Source organism: Psammomys obesus, unplaced genomic scaffold (genome assembly GCF_907164565.1).
Source record: "Psammomys obesus unplaced genomic scaffold, mPsaObe1.curated_primary_1811, whole genome shotgun sequence".
Lineage (NCBI taxonomy): Eukaryota > Metazoa > Chordata > Mammalia > Rodentia > Muridae > Psammomys > Psammomys obesus.
Genome location: NW_026585895.1, coordinates 21,953,386 through 21,968,008, shown reverse-complemented (window position 1 = coordinate 21,968,008; position 14,623 = coordinate 21,953,386).

Below are 14,623 nucleotides of genomic sequence, written 5' to 3'. Positions count from 1 at the left end.
CTTCTTCTTCTTCTTCTTCTTCTTCTTCTTCTTCTTCTTCTTCTTCTCCTTCTCCTTCCTCTTCCTCTTCCTCCTCCTCCTCCTTTTCTTCTTCTTCTTCTTCTTCTTCTTCTTCTTCTTCTTCTTCTTCTTCATTCTTTCCCACTTGAAAATGAACAACACACTACTTCTCAGTGGCTGGCTCTTTGATCACCTCTCCCTGATGGGGGAGCAGCCTCACCAGGCCACAGAGGAAGACAATGCAGCCAGTCCTGATGAGACCTAATAGACTAGGGTCAGAGAAAAGGGGAGGAGGACCTCCCCTATCAGTGGGGCTGGGGAAGGGGCATGGGAGGAGAAGAGGGAGAGAGGGTGGGATTGGGAGGGGATTACAGCTGGGACACAAAGTGAATAAACTGTAATTTATAAAAAAATAAATAAAAGAAAGTGTATAATTCTACACTTTTCACAAAATAAAAATTAAAACAAAAGAAAAATGGGTCAAGATAGAAATTAAGAAAGAAATTTAAAAACTTTTTAGAGTTGAACAAAAATGAAAACACAGTATATCCAAACCTATGGGACACAATGAAGGTATTTCTAAAAGGCAAGTTCATAGCACTAAGTACCTACCCACCCCAAACTGAAGAGATCTCATATTAGTAACTTAATGGTACACCCAAAAGATCTAGAACAAAAGAAGAAATAATATGTCAGAGGAGTATATGGCAGGAATAATCAAACGGTGCTGGATATTAATAAAATAGAAACAACAACAGCAAATTAGTATAAGAATCAATGAAATAAGGAGTTTGTTCTTTGAGAAATCACTAAGATTGACAAACCATTAACAAAATTAACCAAAAGGTGGAGAGAGAAGATCTAAATTAACAAAATTAAAAATGAAAAGGGGGAGGCATAACAACAGACACTGAGAAAATTCTGAGAATCATAAGGACATACTTTAAAAACCTGTACTCCACCAAATTGGAAAATCTAAATTTAAATGTAAAATTAAAATCTAAAATTAAACCAAGATCAGATAAGCTATTTAAACAGACCCCTAATTAAATAAATCTAGTCATTAAATTTCCCAACTTAAAAAAAAAAAACAGCACATAGTTCTATTTCAATACTCTTCAAATTATTCCACAAAATAGAAACAGAAGGAACATTTCCCAATTCATTTTATGAGGTTACAGTTACATTGATACCCAAACCACATAAAGAATTAACAAAGAAAGAGAATAACAGACCAATTTCTCTTATGAATATAGATCCACAATTTCTCAATAAAATTGTTGCAAGCCAAATCCAAGAATACATGAAAAGATCATCCACCATGATCAAGTAGGCATCATTCCAGAAATGCATGAATGGTTCAATATATAAAAATCAATAAATGTAAGACACTATGTAAACAGAGTGAAAGACAAAACCACACAGTCATCTCATTAGAGGCAGAAAAGACCTTTGACAAGCTCTAACACCCCTTCATGATAAAAGTCCTGAAGAGACTAAGGATAAAAAAGACATACCTCAAAATAATAGAGGCAATTTACTGAAATACCACAGCCAACATCCACCTAAATGAAGATAAACTCAAAACATTCCCACTAAAACCAGGAACAAGACAAGGTTGCCCATTCTTTTTATACCTATTCCATATAGTAGTTGAAATCTGAGCTGGCACAATGAGACAATTGAAGGAGATCGAGGGAACAGAAATCAGAAAGGAAGAAGTCAAAGTATCTTTATTGCAGATGATAGGATTGTATAAATAAGTGACCCTAAAAATTTACTGGGGAACTCTTACAGTTCCCCAGCAAAGTAGCAGAACACAAAATTAACTTTAAAAAAAGTCATAGCCCTTCTATATACAAATGACAAATGGACTGAGATAGCAACCAGGAAAACAATACCTTTCACAATATATATAATATATATCTTGGGGTAACTATCAATTAAGTAAAAGACTTGTATGATAAATTAAAACTCCAGAACATTGAAGAAAGAAATTGAAATCTGTGTCAGAAGAGGAAAAGATCTCTTATGCTCATGGATCAATAGGATTAATATAATAAAAATAACCATCTTCCCAAAATCAGTCTACATATTCAATGCAATACCTATCAAAATTCCAGCACAGTTCTTCACGAATCTTGACAGGACAATTTACAGCTTCATATGGAAACTCAAAAACCCTAACTAAAATAATAATCCTGAATAATACAAGAACTGATAAGAGATCGCATTATCCCAAACTTAAATTGTACTATAGAGCTATATTAATTTAAAAAACATGGTATCAACATAAAAACAGACATGTTGATCAATGGAATAGACTGAAGACCCAGACATAAGTTCACACACCTAAGGACACCTGACTTCTATAGAGAAGCCAGAAATATACACTGGAAAAAAGAGACAGCATCTTGAGCTAATGGTGTTGTCGGGCTGGGTGGCTGCACGTAGAAGAATCTGAATAGATCCATACTTACTACCCTGCACAAAACTCACCTTCAAGAGGATCAAAGACATAAATAATAATTCAACATAATTCCAGGTCTAGTGAATCGGATAGAAGAAAAAGTGGGGGATAGCCTGAACTTATTGGCACAGTAGACTTAAAAAAAGTTAATTAACTTTACATACTGACCTCAGTTTGTACTCCCTCCTCTCTTTCTAGTCCTTTCCCTCCTCCCCCATCCACTCCTCTTCCCTTTCTCTTTAGAAAAGGGGAGGTCCTCATGGATATCAAACATCCTTGGCACATCAACTTGCAGTAAGACTAAGTGCATTTAGGAGAAGAGTTTTTTTTTTTTTTTTTTTTTTTTTTTTTTTTTGTACAAAACACTGTTAAAACGGGCACCAAGATCAACAATTAATAAATGGAACCTCATGAAATCAAAAAGCTTCTGTATGGCAATGTACATAGTCATTTAGACAAAGTAGCAGCCAAGAGAATGGGAAAATATTTTTACCAATTATTCATTTTATTGAGGACTAATATCTAAAATACGTAAGTAACTAAAAAAACCTGCACATCAAGAAAACAACAACAACAATGACAACAAAATCCAATTAAAAATATGGAGTGCATTTTTTAAGTGGATTACTTGGTTTGCTGCTTTTCAGCTTCTTTAGTTCTTTATATATACTGGATGTGAGTCCTCTGTCAGATAAAGGGTTGGTGAAGATCCTTTCCCAATCTGTAGGCAGTCGCTTTGTTTTGATGATGGTGCCCTTTGCTTTGCAGAAGCTTTTCAGTTTCAGGAGGTCCCATTTATTGATTGTTGCTCTTAGAGCCTGTGCTGTTGGTGTTGTGTTCAGGAAGTTTTCTCCTGTACCAATGAGTTCTAGGGTATTCCCCACTTTTTTTTCTAGCCGATTTAATGTGTCTGGTTTTATGTTGAGTTCTTTGATCCACTTGGACTTCAGTTTTGTGCAGGGTGATAAGTATGGATCTATTTTCATTTTTCTACATGTAGACATCCAGTTGGACCAGCACCATTTGTTGAAGATGCTGTCTTTTTTCCATTGTATGGTTTTGGCATCTTTGTCAAAAATCAGGTGTCCATAAGTGTGTGGGTTTATTTCTGGGTCTTCTGTTCGGTTCCATTGATCCACCGTTCTGTTTAAAAAGTGGGGAACAGAGCTAAACAGAGAACTCTCTGTAGAGGAATATGGAATGGCAGAGAAGCATTTAAAGAAATGCTCAACCTCATTAGCCATTAGGGAAATGCAAATCAAAACAACCCTGAGATTTCACCTTACACCCATCAGAATGGCCATGATGAAAAACTCAAGTGACAACACATGCTGGAGAGGTTGTGGAGAAAGGGGAACCCTCCTCCACTGCTGGTGGGAATGTAAACTTGTACAACCACTCTGGAAATCAGTCTGGTGCTTTCTCAGACAACTAGGAATAGTGCTTCCTCAAGATCCAGCCATACCACTCCTAGGCATATATCCAAAAGAGGCTCAAATACACAATAAGGACATTTGCTCAACCATGTTTGTAGCAGCTTTATTTGTAATAGCCAGAAGCTGGAAACAGCCCAGATGCCCCTCAACTGAAGAATGGATGCAGAAACTGTGGTACATCTATACAATGGAGTATATTACTCAGCAATGAAAAATAAGGAAATCATGAAATTTGCAGGTAAATGGTGGGACCTGGAAAGGATCATCCTGAGTGAGCTGTCCCAGAAGCAGAAAGACACACATGGTATATACTCACTCATATAAACATACAACATAGGAAAAACCCACTAAAATCTGTACACCTAAACAAACTAAGCAAAAGAGAGGGCCCTAACTAAAATGCTCAATCCCCATCCTGAAAGGCAAAGAGGATGGACATCAGAAGAAGAAGAAAACAGGAAACAACCTAAGAACCTGCTACAGAGGGCCTCTGAAAGCCAGAAGAAGAAAACAGGAAACAACCTAGGAACCTACCACAGAGGGCCTCTGAACGCATCTGCCCTGCAGACTATCAAAGCAGATGCTGAGCCTGATGGCAGAGTGAACGGAATTTTATGTAAGAAGCGGGAAATAGCAAGAGCTGGAGAGGACAGCAACTCCACAAGGAGAGCAACAGAACAAGAAAATTTGAACACAGGGAACTTCCCAGAGACTCATACTCCAACCAAGGACTATTCATGGAGATAACCTAGAACCCCTGCACAGATGTATCCCATGACAATTCAATGTCCAAGTGGGTTACATAGTAATGGGAAGAGAGACTGCCTCTGACATAATCTGATTGGCCTGCTCTTTGATCACCTCCCCCCCGAGGGGGGGAGCAGCCTTACCAGGCCACAGAAGATGACAATGCAGCCACTTCTGATGAAAACTGATTGTCTAAGATCAGAAAGAAGGAGAGGAAGACCTCCCCTATCAGTGGACTTGGGGAGGGGCATGCATGCAGAAAGGGTAGGAAGGGTGGGATCGGGAGGGGAGGAGAGAGGGGCTTATGGGGGGATACAAAATGAATAAAGTGTAATTAATAATAATAAAAAAGAATAAAAAAAATAAAAAAATATGTAGTGCAGATCTAAACAGAATTCTCAAAGAGGAAACTCAAATGGCTAAGAAACAAAGGAACGTCCAACATCCTTAGTCATCAGGGAAATGCAAATCAAAACTACCTTGAGATTCCATCCTACACCAGTTAGAATGACCAAGATTAATAAAACAAATGGCATCTCATGCTAGAGAAGATATGTTGTAAGGGGAACACTCCTCCATTGCTGGTGGGAGTGCAAACTTGTACAGCTATGATGGAAATCAATGTGGTAGTTGGTTTCTCAAGAAGCTGGGAATCGATATACCTCAAGATGCACTCTTGGCTATAAATCCAAAGAATTCTTTATCTTACTTGCTCAACCATGTTCACTGTTGCTCTTTTTATAATAGCAAGAAATTGGAAACCACCTAGATGTCCTTCAATGGATGAATGGATAAAGATAATGTGATACATTTATACAATGGAATAGTACTCAGCCTTTAAAAAAATGAAATAGTGAAAGTCACAGTTAAATGAATGAAACTAGAAAAAAAATCATTTTGAAGTAACCCAGAACCAGAAAGACAAATATGTTATGTATTCAATTATATGTAGATGTTAGCTAGTAAGTCTTTGAAAAGCAAGCTACATTCCATATAACCTCAGAGGTTATGTATAAAACAAGTTAGTTGGGGAGGGATGCATCTTTTTAAGAAGGGCAAATAGTATAAATAATTATGGATGGATGGATAGATGGGGTTCTAATCAGACAATCAAATGGGCAGGGAATGCAAAAAGTGGGCATGGGAGGGAATACAGGGAAGTACAGCTAAAACTAAAGGCCATTTGAGGGGTAGTATGGAACCCTAATATAGCAGAAGCTTCCTAAACACACACACACACACACACATTCATACATATGTGAAGGTGGTCTATATGAAATTGCCAAATAACGGGAGAGAGAGAGCTCCAATTAGACATTTCGTATCACCAAATGAAGCTTTCAGTACAGAAAATGTGTTATAGCTAATCAAGTTGTTGGCCAAAGTAGCCCCAGGAAAACCCCTCTAAATCTAGGTTATTGCCAAAGTTGTTGGTTGCTCTCCAGAAACTGATAATAAGGCCCTATTGCTGCAGACAGCACCTATTCAACTCAATGAACATGGAGAACTTGAGCTGGTACCTAACTAGAGCCTTCACTGCTATGGAGTAGTTCATGGTATTGGAAGGTACTCTACACCATACCAAAGGAGGAAGGTAAACACCAACCCAGCTACTAACCTCTCAGGCTTCAGTGACGACCCATTGCAATGTACACTGCTGTAGTCATCAGATCATTCTTTAACACAGGTGTTGAATACATATAACTGATTTTATTTCTTTCTTCTAGCTATGCAAGGAAACAAGTGTGTTGTTTTTGTTTTTTATGTTTCTTTCTGATATATATATATATATATATATATATATATATATATATATATATATAATGTATATGTACATTGAGGGAAGAGAGAGGAGAGAGGGTGTGGAGTTGGTTGGAAGGGTTGGGGAGGCAGGGGCATCAGGGAAGAGATGGGGGTGTTGGAACCATTATCAGAACACTTTGTATAGAGGAAGTGCTTAGCCCTGCTGCGACTTGATGTGCCAGAGTGGGAAGGTGTGCTTCTCTGAGGAGGGAGAATGGGGAAGCGGGATTTGAGGGTGGGTCTGGAAGGAGGGAAGGGAGGGGTCTTCAATCAGGCTGTAAAAGTGATTAAATAAATAAGTTAATGAAAAATTATTTTGATACAATTTGATTTATTATTATTGCTGTGTACCAGCTTCCTCTGAGGGGGAAAAAAAACCTTTCCATCTTGGAGGGAAGCTCATTGAAGCACAGACATTCTAAAGGGAGGTAAAATATCTCATCCTTCAGGAAAGCTCATTAAGCTCTTAAGTAAGCAACATAAAAACTTCAGGAAGTCCCTGAAGCTGATGGGCTTCACTGGAAACCTCCTTTCCAGAGCAAACTAAAGTTGAATGGATTGCCATTTTGGGGTGGGATTTTGATAATGAGTGCAGCTATCATGGAGTTTTTTCTGTTCTTTCAAGTAATCCCTCACCCATATTCCTGTAAGTAACCCAAAAAAATTAATTGATTCACCAAGCTGGACTTTGGTGGCATTCTTACTCTGCTTTGTTGTTGTTGCTCTCTGCTAAGTAGGCATTTGTTCATCTCTCCCAGAAATAATGTCACACAGCAATTGTAGACTTATATGTAGTTGTAAAAAATAATATAGTAAAGACTTGAATGCCTCATACAATGCTAATATTTTGTAAAACTGTAGTGCAATGTTATAAATGCAATATTGATATTTATGGATAAGATATAGGATATTTCTTTTAAAATTAATATTAATTAATTTAGTAATTTATTTAATCACTTTATAGCCTGATCCCAGTCACTTCTCTTCTCCTAGTCCCAACATCACACACAGACCCTTCCTCCCTCTCTTTCTTCTCAGAGAAGGGGAGGCCCTAAGGTGTATCAACCCACCCAAGCACCTTAAGTTGCCACAGGGCTAAGCACATCCTCTCCCACTGAGGCCAGACAAGGCAGCCCAGGTAGGGGAAAGGGATCCAGTGGCAGATGACAGAGTGGGAGACAGCCTTTATGCCCATTGTTAGGGGACCCACATGATGATCAAACTGTACATCTGCTACCTATGTGTAGGGGGATCTAGGTCCAGGCTGTGCATGCTCTTTGGTTGGTGATTCAGTCTCTGTATGCCCCAATGGGCCCAGATTAGTTTACTCTGTAGGTCTTCTCATGGTATCCTTGATCCCTCTGGCTCTCTCAGTTCTTCCACCCACTCTTCCACAAAACTCCCTGAATTCAGCCTATTGCTTGGTTCTGAGTGTCTGCATCTGTTTCTATCAGCTACTGGAATATTACTATGTTTACAAAATCCTTCATGTGACCATTTTATAGCCATATCCATTTTCCCCACACCCTTACTTAAAGTACAATTATCTATTACATGGTTGCATATTATGTAACCTTTTAAGATTGGATATTTTTTATTTAAACATAATTCTCAGGAGATTCATCTAGATTGTTGCATTAACCAAGTAATGTTTTATTACATGGAATATTGCTTGTCTCACTCATGAAAGGACACCTGGGTTAGTTCCAGTTTTTGTCATTATAAATAAAGCTACTCTAAACATTTGTGTTCAGATTTTGTTTCTGTTTCTCTGGGATAACTGCCCAAGAGGGCATTTGCAGTGTCCTATAACAGTCAAATGTTTAGCTCGTAAGAAAATTTCCAGATTGTGTTTCAGAATGGTTGTACTCTTTTACATCCTTAACAGCACAATGCATGATCTGTTTTTTCTCTTCATTCTGTCATTTGTTCCTTCACTTATTCTTCCTATTCTGTCCTTCCTTCCATCTTTTCTTTTTTTCTTCCTTCCTACCTTCCTTTGTTACTCCTCTCCTTCTTTCTTTTTTCCTCCCTCCCTCCTTCCCTTCCTTCCTTCGAGCTTTTCTCCCTTTATTTCTTTTAAAATATTTATTTTTTAGTTTTATTTATGTGTATGTGTGAGTAGATGCCATCTATGTGGGGGTGCCTGAGGAGGTCAGAAGAGAGTGTTGGATCTTCTCAGTCTGGTGGTATGATTTGCTTAGGATAGGTTCTAAGAATCAAATTCTGATCCTCTTGCAAGACCAAGTAGTGCTTTTAATTACTGAGCCATAGCTATCTGTATCCCACCAGAATTTGATTATAACTCTATTTTTTTACACTTTAGTTCTGTTATTTAAAGTTTAAATTTGCCATTTTACTAATGGCTTAGAGTGTTCAACATCTTTATATCTGTGCGATGGCTATTCTTAATTACATCTGGAATGAACTACAATCCAGAATTCAAGGGCACACCTGTGAGAAATTATTTTTCCTTGTTTAGAAGTGGGTAAATCCACTTCTAGTTCAGACCTTTGAAATAGGACGACACATACCTTTGATCCGGATCTTGAGGCAGGAAGACACCTTTAATCTGGGCCATACATTTCTGCTGGATGCCTATATAAGGACATGGAAGAAAACTTTTGCTCATTGCCTACTTGCCCTCACCTCACTAGCACATCCATTCTTTTCCTGGAATTAGAGCCCACTTCTTTAGGATTCCAGTATTAACAGAAGAACAGCTGAGACAGCCAGTCTTTTGGACTGAGCAACTACTGGAATTCTGGGACTTTGTCTTCACAGCTAGCCAATGTTGAATTAGCTAGACTGCAGCCTGACGTCATTTAAATAAATTATATATGTATATAACTTATATCACATATATCTCATATATATTTAACATATTCTATAAGTACTGTTATTCTAGAAAACTCTGACTAATCCTGTTTTGATGAATTTTCTCTTATGCTTTTTTGCAAAAATTTTATTTGATTTAAAACAATTTTTGAGTTTTCAGACATTTCATATTTTAATATGAAGGTTCTATGTTATTATGCTTCTTGGGAATGTTTTCTTTCAGTCACAGATTGTCTTGTCATCCTTATTACAAGATTTTCTGTGGAGCAAACACTTTAAATTGGGGTAAAGTCCAGTTTATCAAATTTTTCTTTTTTTTTTTTAAATTGTGCTTTTTTATGCCAAATCAACAGGGAAGAGTAGGCCTCTCTGAGCCCCATCCTAACTCACTGTTGACTGATGGCAGGCCCATTATTGTACAGGATGGTGCGGAAAAACACAGGTGCTGTGAGATTATAATTTCCATGGCTGTGTAATACCAGGAAGATGCCATTTCACAACACGTCCTACGGTCTTCTAGCTCTTACTTTTTACAAAAATCTTTTTTTTTTTCCTGTGGTGTTTCATGAGCCTTAGGGGAGGTGATAAAAATCTGTTTAGGGCTGAGCACTCAAGAGTTCCTTATTTTTTTTCCATTTTTAAAAATTTTTTATTTAACTTTTATTAATTACACTTTATTCATTTTGTATCCCCCCATAAGCCCCTCCCTCCTCCCCTCCGGGTCCCACCCTCCCCCCCCCTTTCTGCATGCATGCGAGTTCCTTATTTTTAGTACTAGAGGCAGTCATGAGTATCAAATTCACCTCTGTGTATAGCAAAAAAAAAAAAAAAAAAAAAAAAAAAAAAAAAAAAGGTTTTCTGATTAAGGCTGACTGTAGTATTTATCTATTTATACAAACACAGGTATTTAGAGAGCAATTTGAAGCCATGCTATCTAGTCGGGTTTAAGATTGACTCAGACATGGATTTCTGATGGGATTTACAATACCTTCTTGCAGAGATGATCTTAAAACCAATCAGGGGTGGTTGATTACCCCTAAAACAGTTGTGCCAGTATTGCACTAGTTGACACAGATTGCCTTGTGGATATGATAGTTCACAGGGTCATTAGCTGATTAATAACGTTGTTACCTTTTCTCTCACAACCTGCATGACACCATTTGGAACTATGAAAGCTAGAGATCAGAGAAAAAGCTTTCATCTTAGTTCCAGCTTGATTTCTTTTTGTTTTGCAATGTAAGTATACATATATGTATGTATGTATGTATGTATGTATATGTATGTATGTATGTTTAGCAGTAGAATCTTAGTTAGTTCTGCTTGGCAACAAAGAGGAATAGCAAGAACTTGTATTTTTTTTTTTTTTGGAGCCCTCTGAGGCTCCCCAACCAGCAATTCATAAAAAAAGTATTTCATACCTGACACTATGATTTTTAAAAATAATTCTTGGCTTTTGAGAATATTCATACAACCAGGGTATTGTGCTTTCCACCCCTTTCTCACTTTTCTTTAAAATTATGTGTTCTAATTGACTTACACAGTGGTAGGCCTCTACTTGTTTTTTCCACATACCCTTCATTTTGTTTAACTCTCCCAAGTACTCCTCTGTCTCCCCAAACCATACTCCCATCCCTCCTTAAAATTTAACAGTTCCAGGTGTTTCCCATCTTGACTTTTGTATCATGTATATTCTATTATCTTTATTCCCTTAATCCACTTCTTCCCATGGCCTCATTATAACTTCTTAGTATCTTATAAATTCTCTAAGTTAAACATACACATCTAAGATTTTGATACTAAGATACATGTATGAAAGATAACAAGAAGTTTTAGTCTATTTGTGTGCCGATTACCTTACTTGGTATAATATTTCTTGTTCTATCAATTAACCTGTGCTTTTGTTCTTATTTTCTGATGAAATTTTACTGTATATATGTATAATATGTTTATTATCCCTTCTTTAGTTGCTAGGTATCTAGGCTGATTCCATTTTCCTAGCTATTGTGAGTAGAATGGCAATGAATATGGATTAGAAAGCATCTCTGTAGTGCTTTCTAGTGTATAGATTCCTTGGGAGTGGTATAGTTCAGGCAGTTTTTGAGAAAGGTCTACACTGATTTCCACATGGCTGCACAGTTTACTATTTGTTATTTGAAGATTTCCTTCCTTCCTTCCTTCCTTCCTTCCTTCCTTCCTTCCTTCCTTCCTTCCTTCCTTCCTTCCTTTCTCCTTTCCTTTTGGTGTTTCTTTGTTTCTTTTCTTGCACTTAAAATTATTATTATTATTACAATCTATTCCCTTTGTATCCTGGCTGTTGCCCCCTTTCTTGTCTTCTCCCGGTCCCATCCTCCCTCCCTCTTTCCCACTAATGCCCTTTCTGTAGTCCACTGATAGAGGAGGTCTTCTTCCCCCCCTATCTGACCCAGACAATCCTGATGAGACCTGATAGGAGCTGCTCTTCTTCCTGGGCAGGGATGCAGCTCTGGGAGTCACAGCCACTCACACAGTGGTTGGTTTTCTCAAAGGAAGAAGGCATAGGCCCACTGGCACTTGGGTTTGTTACTGGCTCTTTTGATGGATGGTAAATTCACCATATCCCAAGGAGCAGGAACAGCAACTGCCTTTGAGTCTCCAGTTCTGCTTCTTTTCATAGCACATAAACTGGCTTCTCTTTCTCCTCCACCTCCCACAGTGTTGTCTTGGCTCCCTGGGCTGACTTGAAAGTTTCTTATGGGTAGCAACACATCATCTACAAGCAGAGATACACTGAGTTCATTTCCTATTTGTGTCTTTTTAAGTTTTTTTTTTGTCTTATTGATGTAGCTAATATTTTAAGCACTATATAAGTAAAAGGGGACACAGAGATTCCCTTTCTTTTTCATTATTTTATTTTAAAAGAATTTTTATTACTGTTGCTCTATAGTACAGCTTAAGATCAGGGATGGAGATAACTCCAGAAGAAAACAGAGAATTCTCTGTAGAGGAATATCGAATGGCAGAGAAACACTTAAAGAAATGCTCAGCATCATTAGCCATTAGGGAAATGCAAATCAAAACGACCCTGAGATTTCACCTTACACCCATCAGAATGGTCAAGATGAAAAACTCGAATGACAACACATGCTGGAGAGGATGTGGAGAAAGGGGAACCATCCTCCACTGCTGGTGGGAATGTAAACTGGTACAACCACTCTGGAAATCAATCTGGTGCTTTCTCAGACAACTAGGAATAGCGTTTTCTCAAGATCCAGCCATACCACTCCTAGGCATATATCCAAAAGAGGCTCAAGTACACAATAAGGACATTTGCTCAACCATGTTTGTAGCAGCTTTATTTGTAATAGCCAGAAGCTGGAAACAGCCCAGATGCCCCTCAACTGAAGATTGGATGCAGAAATTGTGGTACATCTATACAATGCAATATTACTCAGCAATGAAAAATAAGGAAATCATGAAATTTGTAGGTAAATGGTGGGACCTGGAAAGGATCATCCTGAGTGAGCTGTCCCAGAAGCAGAAAGACACACATGGTATATACTCACTCATATAGACATGTAATATAGGATAAACCTACTAAAATCTGTACATCTAAAGAAACTAATCAAGAGAGAGGACCCTGACTAAAATGCTCAATCCCCATCCTGAAAGGCAAAGAGAAAGGACATCAGAAGAAGAAGAAAACAGGAAACAAGCTAGAAACCCGCCACGGAGGGCCTCTGAAAGGCTCTGCCCTGCAGATTATCAAAGCAGATGCTGAGACTTATGGCCAACTGTTGGGCAGTGTGCATGGAATCTTATGTAAGAAGTGGAAAATAGTAAGATCTGGAGAGGACAGGAACTCCACAAAGAGAGCAACAGAACCAGAAATTTGAACACAGGGGTCTTCCCAGAAACTCATACTCCAACCAAGTTAAGATAGTTGATAGAAAGTTTGAAGTTAGAATCAAAAGTAGAATAGCAAATGCTGCATAGGTTAGAAAAATAATTGAGTGAGTGTCGATGCATTACAAGTATGTAAATTGCACTAGGAAGAAAAACAGGCTTGGGACAAATTTATGATCAAGGAAAACTTCACTCTAGGTTAGGTCCAGGGATGAGATTATGGGTCTTGCTGTGCACCATGATAAGAAAAACCATAAAAAAGAGTGACTAACTTTATTGTGAGTATAAAAACAAAGAATCGATACTAGTTTAACCATACAAAACTTCAAAAATAAGGCTGTAGGTATAAGGTTCTTGTAGCGTGTATACAATTTATCCTTGTACATTCAAATGCTGATTTCTCTACCCCACTATCTTCTTTCAATCTGGACATTGCATTGTGATGTTTATTCTAAGCATCAACTGTCCCAAGTTTGTTTAAACATGCCACCATTTGTTCTCTGTATTGTCAATAAAACAACCAGCCAATGCTGAGCAATGGAGAGAATGGGGTGGGACATCCTGGTCTGGAGGAGAGAAAAAAGAAAGCAAGTGGAAGGAGAGTTGAGAAGAGAGATCAGAGAGGAGAGGACCTGAAGCCGCCAGAGTTGATGAACTGGACCTAAGATATGACTAAAAGCAAGTATAATGTGGGAAATCTGAATGGGAGGAAGCTATATGGGCTTGGAGGTTTAGGATGGAGTAATTATTGCCCAGCATTTTGCTCTAGTAACCTATTTAATTAACTTAAATAAATCCTAGTCTCTGTGTGGTGATTTGGGTATGTAGCTGGTTTAGGAATAATGGCTGTTTAACTAAAAGATAAATCAGTAATAAATATTAATAATCAACAACATAAGACTAAGATAAATGACCTGTTTCTTGGTTAAAACCTATGACATAAAAACTATTGCGTTGAACTTATAATGATCTTGTGAAATGGAAGATAGATAAAAATATTGCTTAAAAAGATATATAGGTGGCACATGCCTTTAACCCCCAGCACTCAGGAGGCAGAGGGAGGTGTATCTTTGAGTTTGAGGCCAGCCTGATCTACAGAGTGAGTTCCAGGATAGACAAGTCTACATAGAGAAGCCCTGTCTCAAAAACAAAACAAAACAAAAAACACAAAAAAGAATATTTGGTTAGGTAAGAAAGATGTGATCAATAATCCTGATATAATTTCCCCTGTGTAATGACAAAACATTTAACCTATGGCTATGAGGTAATTTTTCTTTTTACATAGAGAACTTTGTTTTAGGGAGTATAAAAAGGCTTAGAGAAAAAATATAGTTTGGGTTGTTGGAGTTGAAGCTTTGTTCCATTCACCAAATATGTGTGAATGTGCATGTCTGTCTTTCTATATGTATATGTATATGTATATGTATATGTATATGTATATGTATAT